This window comes from Callospermophilus lateralis, chromosome 3 (genome assembly GCF_048772815.1).
Source record: "Callospermophilus lateralis isolate mCalLat2 chromosome 3, mCalLat2.hap1, whole genome shotgun sequence".
In the NCBI taxonomy this organism is placed as follows: domain Eukaryota; kingdom Metazoa; phylum Chordata; class Mammalia; order Rodentia; family Sciuridae; genus Callospermophilus; species Callospermophilus lateralis.
In genome coordinates, this window is record NC_135307.1 from 116,197,279 (window position 1) to 116,204,370 (window position 7,092).

The window sequence follows — 7,092 nt, forward strand, 5'->3', positions numbered from 1 at the left end:
TCTTCAAGAAGCATTTTTGAATGCTAAGGAATGTTTCTTCTAGATACTTGTTAGCTCAAAAACAAAACTTCCCCACATAATACTTGAAAATAAATTCCAGGTATATTAAAGACCCAAAGGTAAAACCAACATGTAAGACTATAAAAAAGGAAAATAACAAATATCATTATATACCTCCACAGGCCCAGCATGGTAGCACATCCTGTAACCCAGTGGCTCTTAAAGCTAAGGCAGGAGGATTGCAAGTTCAGAGCTAGACTTAGCAACTTAGCAAGGCCCTAAACAACTTAGCGAGACCCTGTCTCCACAAAAAGAGCTGAGGATGCGGCTCAGTGGTTGAGTGCCCCTGTATTCAATCCCCAGTGCAAAAAAATAAATAAATAAATAACAAAACTCCACACACAAAAAGGGATTTCTTAAACAAGACACGAAAAATTATACTAAAAAATCTCAAACAATAAAAGGAAAAAAATTAATTTGATTATGTTAAAAATTAACAAGCCCTAAGTATCATGGGAGAAATTAGAAAACAAGTAAAACACTGGGATAAAACATTTGCAAAGTATTTAACAGATAATGGAATAGTACCTATCATATCTGAAAAACTGCTGTAAATCAATAAAAAAAAGATGAAATCAAAAGAAAGTGTGCAGAGGATATGAATAAGCAATTCACATAAGGGGAAAATAAAATGAGCAATAAACATATAAAAATACTTAATTTTGATAGTGATCAAGGGAATGCACATCAAAAATAATGAACACTTGCTTTGGCAGCACATATACTAAAATTGGAATGATACAGAGAAGATTAGCATGGCCCCCTGCTCAATGACACACAAATTCGTGAAGCATTCCTATTTTTCAAAATGAATCCCAATATCATGTACAACCATAATGCACTAATAAAAACATGGTATTAGCTCATTATAAATGCTTAGAACAGAATCTGGTATGCTATAAGCATTCAAATAAATATTGTTATTTAAAAATAATAAAATGAGGTTCTATGTTATTGGCAAAGTATAAAATCAGACCATATCAACACTAAAGAGAATATAGAGAAATGGGAATTTTCAACATTGAGGACAATGATGTAAGTTAGCACTATTTACATGGGAAAGTAACCTGTCAATTTCAAATGAAATTGAAAATGCACACATTATGTGATTAAAGAGTTCTACTTTCAGATTTGCACCCCAGAGAATAACTCACACATGGATGGTCACAGGAAACGTGTAAAAGAATAAAGTAGGATTTTTTTAGCAGGATTTTTTTGTAATAATGAAATATTTTGGAATTTTTGTCTTAGCTTAAATTCCCTCTAAAAGCATAAATCAAGACTGAGTCCAGGGCTGGGGTTGTGGCTCATTGGTAGAGTGCATGCCTAGCACGTGTGAGGCACTGGGTTCAATCTCTAGCACAACAACAACAACAACAACAACAAACTCTAAATAAACAAAAGGAAGGTATAAAAAAGTTTTTTAAAAAAGATCTAGTCCAGGGTTCCATGGTCCCCATTGACATTTGGTGGCAGGACCCCTGTAGATAACAAAATCCACAGATGCTCAAGTTTCTTGCGTTAAAATGGTCTAATACTTGGGTTTAGCCTACACAATCTTCCCATACAGTTAGTTTAAATCACTTCTAAATTACTTATAATAGCAAAATGTAAATTCTATGTAAATAGTTGTGATACTACCTTGTTTAGGGAGAAAGGATAAGAAGAAAAGTCTGTACATGTTCAGTACAGATGCAACTTTTAAAAAATCTATTTTCAATCTATGGTTAATTGAATCCACAGATGAGGAACCCAGGAAAATAGACAGCCAACTACCGTTAATTTGAAAGTGATCTCATGAAACAGAAAATAGACAGCCAACTACCGTTAATTTGAAAGTGATCTCATGAAACAGGGAGGACTGGGAAGAGTGAAAGAGGAGAAAAGGAAAGCCAATCCAAGGATATGTACAGAATGGGCCACATTCAAGCCACATTTTTTTTTTTTTTTTTTTGGTACCAGGGATTGAACCCAGGGGTGCTTAACCACTGAGCCACATCTTCAGCTTTCTTTCTTGCTTTTTTTTTTTTCCTTTTGAGACAGGGTCTTGCTAAGTTGCTTTTATTTTTTTATTTTTATTTGTTCTTTTTAGTTATACATGACAGTATATGGTATTTTGACATACTATACATACATGTATATAACTTCCTATTCTTGTGGTTTTATGTGATGTGGAGTTACACTGTTCGTGTATTCATATATGAACATAAGAAAGTTATGTTCGATTCATTCTACTGTCTTTCCCATTCCCATTCTCCCTACCTCCTCCCCATTTCCCCTGCCCCAATCTGGTGAAACTCCTCTCCCTCTCCCCTCCACCTAGCCTATTGTGAGCCAGCATCTGAATATCAGAATATCAAAGAGAACAATATACATTTTTGGGATTGGCTTATTTCACTCATTTCACTTAGATTCAAAGTCTCCAGTTCTATCCATTACCAGCAAATGCCATATTTTCATTCTTCTTTATGGCTGAGTAATATTTCATTGTGTGTGTGTGTGTGTGTGTGTATGTATGTATGTATATATATATATATATATATATATATATATATATATATATACCACTTATCTTAATCCATTCATCTGTTGAAGGGCACCTAGGTTGGTTCCATATTTAGCAATTGTGAATTGAACTGCTATGAACATTAATGTGGCCATGTCACTATAGTATGCTGGTTTTAAGACCTTTGGGTATAAACTGAGGAGTGGGATAACTGGATCAAATGGTGGTTCCACTCCAGGTTTTCTGAGGAATCTCCATACTTCTTTCCATAGTGGATGCACCAATTTGCAGTCCTACAGCAATATATGAGTGTACCTTTTCCCCCACATCCTCACCAACATTTACTGTTACTTGTATCTGTGATAATTGCTATTCTGACTGGAGTGAGATGAAATCTCAGTGTAGTTTTAATTTGCATTTCTCTAATTACTAGTGATGTCGAACACTTTTTCATATATTTGTTGACCATTCATATTTCTTCTTCTGTGCAGTGCCTACTCAGTTCCTTTGCCCATTTGTTGACTGGGTATTTGTTTTGGGGGGGAGGTACTGGAGATTGAAATCAAAGGCACTCAGCCACTGAGCCACATTATTTAGAGACAGGTCTCACTCAGTTGCTTAGTTCCTCACTTTTGCTGAGGCTGGCTTTGAACTCATGATCCTCCTGCTTCAGGTTCCCAAACTGATGGGATTACTGGTGTGCGCCACCATGCCCAACTTGTTTGTTTTTTGATTTTAAGTTTTTTGAGTTCTTTATGTATCCTGGAGATTAACGCTCTGAGGTGCAGGTGGCAAAGATTTTTCTCCCATTATGTAGACTTTCTCTTCATGTTCTTGATTGTTTCATTTACTGAGAAGAAGCTTTTTGTTTGACACCACCCCATTTATTGATTCATATATATATATATTCTTTTATATATATATATATATATATATATATATATATATATATATATATTGATTCTTTTATATATATTTAGTTGTAGATGGACACATACCTTTATTTTATTTATTTATTTTTACGTGGTTCTGAGGATAGAACCCAGTGCCCACATGTCCTAAGCAAGCACTCTACCACTGAGCCACAAACCCAGCCCGCGTTTACTAATTCTTGATTTTACTTCTGGTGCTTTAGGAGTCTTGTTGAGGAATTCAGTTCCTAAGCTGAAATGATGGAGGTTTGGGGCTTCACTAAATTGTTTAGGCTGGCTTTGAATTTGTGTTTCTCCTGCTTCAGCCTCTCTAGCTGCTGGGATTTTTAGGCAACTCTTGTGGGTTTTGGTCCCCCTAGAGATTCCTTTGGGAACCACATGGATGCACCATAGAATTATTTGCCCCAGGAACAAAAAATGAAAACGTTTATCCATGGGCTTCTAGCTTCTATTGGCCAAAGACTGACTGCCTCATAGGAATTTAACTCCCTCAAATTTTCATGACTACATAGATCAGAAGGGCTTAGCAGGATCTCACTGGAACTTTAGGATCATTGTTTTCTTTTATGTGCTTTATTTCTTTGGCTTTTGGTTCTACTTCTAAGAGAAAACCCCAACTTTATTTTCCAACTGTTCTCTTTGATTTATGTTTGACCAATATATATATTTTTAATTTTCTTTGAGCACTCCTTTTTCTCTAATTGCTTATTTTTTTTTCTTCACAGCAACCTGTTCTTGTTTTATAGATGTACAGTTTTTCATTTCTCACTGAAGATTTTAATTATCTTTTTCTTCTCCTATGTTATCTGTGTTCACTTGTGTTATTTATCCTTTTTCTTGCTCCTTTTTTTGTAGTGGAGATTTTTTTTTTAATCTTATGTCTAATATCTATTGTTGGTTTTTAATTAAAAATGAGGCACTTGAAAAGCTGGAGATATACAACACGTTGGACTTTAAAAAGTGTTGCTTTAGGTTTTCAAGAAGTTTGATTCTCCTCTGAGTGGTCTCCAATGTCACATAAATGGGAATTATATCATTTCTTTCTGCAAAGATGCTCTGCCTGGGGAGAGGTGCCCTGTGGCTAGGGTTTTACCCTCACATTTTGAGAGGGTGTTCTGTTTATAAACTTTCAATTAACCCATCTGTTTTCAGCCTCTCACCCCACTCCTGCCCTCTGGAGATACAGCCATCTCTGCTGACATTTTGGCTTTTTTCCAGGGTTCCTCCTTCCCCCTGAATGCTCCAGGCTGCAGCTTCCTCTGCTCTTCTTTATCAGTTACCTTTCCTCATATAGTTTTTTAAAAAAATACTTTAGACCTTTATTTTATTTACTTATTCTTATTTTTATATGCTGCTGAACCATAACATCATAAAGAAACATACAATTCTATACAGTTGCTCGTCATTTGCAAAAGCTATACTCTGTAAAATCACCACGAACACTGAATGAATGACGGCTGAACCACGGCTCCAGGCAAAAAATAGGATCAGGCTCCTACAGACCTCTGGTCACATTATCATCAACCAAGCCACACATGACCTTGTTTTATGGGCTTCTGTTTCATGACACCACTCTTAGTATCTATGTGGTTGATTCATTAACATCAAACTTACTGCCAGCATCACTGTAACTTATGCCTGAATAAGACTTAACTGTCATACGCTTTCCTCTGTAGGCACATCACAGTCTTGTACATCAGACCACACTTCAGCACTGTGATCGGTGTCCATTTTAAACAATGGAATCATTTACACACACACACAAAGGCAAGAAACAAGCAAATAATCCCTTCCTCCTTGCAAACAACATAGTGCTAAATAGACTGTGAAAAAGACATGGGTTGACAATATGAGAGCTGAAACAAACGGGCAGAACGTCATTTTATCTGACCTCAGCTGGGAACATGTGTGATGACTCAAATGTTTCTCCTCACTGTATATGTCTACAGATGGCCACAAAGCTCACTAGGTATTGGTTTGTGTTTACAAATAAATATTAATGAGTAGGTAAATTTGCCAATACACAATCAGTGGATGATGAGTAGTGATTATACATAAAATAAGACTTTTTGCAAAGTTAGGGTGTCGGGTAACAAGCACACAAGTCAAGAAATATAACATTTCCAGAATCTCCTTGGACTCTCTTCTGAATATAACCTCCATCTTGCTTTTTTTTTTTTTTTTTTTTCACATTACAGCATTGGAAGTGTGTGTTATGCACTCATGTGTGTTTGGTTTCTTTTTTCAATGTTATGTTATTTACTATGTTGTTGCAGGTCATACTAGTATTGGTTGTTTTAAAGCCTTTCTGTTAGTCTGTTATATACAATTAATTTGTGAGAAATGAGTTTGTAATCCTATTTTGATTCTGATGCTCATCTTTCCTGGAACTGTATTTCCTCCCATTTTGGACTTTTGAATTCCAGGGTCATTTTAAGTGGGAAGCGTTCTATATTTTTCCATCTTTCCTTACTTTCTATTAGTGGAGTAGTGCACTACTGCCTCCCCCACATCCTCCAGACCCCATCCAGAGCTAAGTTCTATAAGCTGTTTCAGAATACCCCTTCTGCTGCCACGCTGGGGACAGTCAGTCCCAGGCCCTGTAGGAGGTTTGGCTCAGGTTCTGCTCATACCATTATCAACATGTCTCGTTCAGCCCCTGTGTTCCTGGAAATAACTACACCGAGCAGTAGGGTGGCATCCTAAAAGGGGTATCCACTCCAGCTCCTTGGCTTCCTGCCGAGGGCCTGATTCTATTCCATGTCTGGTATGGAGCTCTTTGTTTCCTGTTTTTCTGCCAGAACCTAGAATGACCCTGGATTCCTTTTTTGCACACAACTGTGGATTTCTAGTTCCAGAGATACTTGCCCTGTCTTTGATCCCAGTTTTCTCCTTTTGGTTATCTTTTTTATATTTGACCTGTCATTGCTATGTATCTGGAGAGAAGTTATTGAAGAGAGAAATTAACTATACAATGCTGCCTCAAAGTCTGTATTTCTTTGTTTCATCAGAGAATAACAAAGCCATTTTTATCCTGAAATAAATAAAGTGATATTCAAGAATCTCCACCTATGTGGAAACAATCCAAATGTCCATCAACTGAGAAATGGATAAATGTGATGTGGTATATCTATTCAATGGAATACTAGTCATCCATTAAAAAGAATGGATACTTATTCACCTTATAACATGAGTGAACCTTAAAAATATCATGCTGGGGGTGGAGGGCTGGGTTTGTGGCTCAGTGGCAGAGTGCTTGCCTGGCATATGTGAGGCACTGGGTTCTCTTCTCAACACCGCATATAAATAAATAAAATAAAGGTCCATTGACAACTAAAAAAAAAAATTATGCTGGGCTGGGGTGTAGCTCACTGTACACTGCTTCACACTTGCCTAGCATGTGTGAAGCCCTGGTTCCAGCACTGGCACTGCAATCATCAACAAGAAAACATTATTCTAAGTAAAAGAAGCCAAATATAGAAGGCCATATATTGTATAATTCCATTTATATGAAATATTCAGAATAGGTAAATTCATAGGAACAGAAAGAAAATTGGTGGTTTCCAACAGCTGGAGAGAGGGAATTAATGGAAC

The 7,092-nt window shown here is 36.6% G+C and overlaps 1 pseudogene; it reads left to right on the top strand.

Moving 5' to 3' along the window:
- The first annotated feature begins 764 nt into the window (after nt 1-764).
- LOC143395993 (U6 spliceosomal RNA) lies at nt 765-865 on the top strand (annotated as a pseudogene).
- The last annotated feature ends 6,227 nt before the right edge of the window (nt 866-7,092 follow it).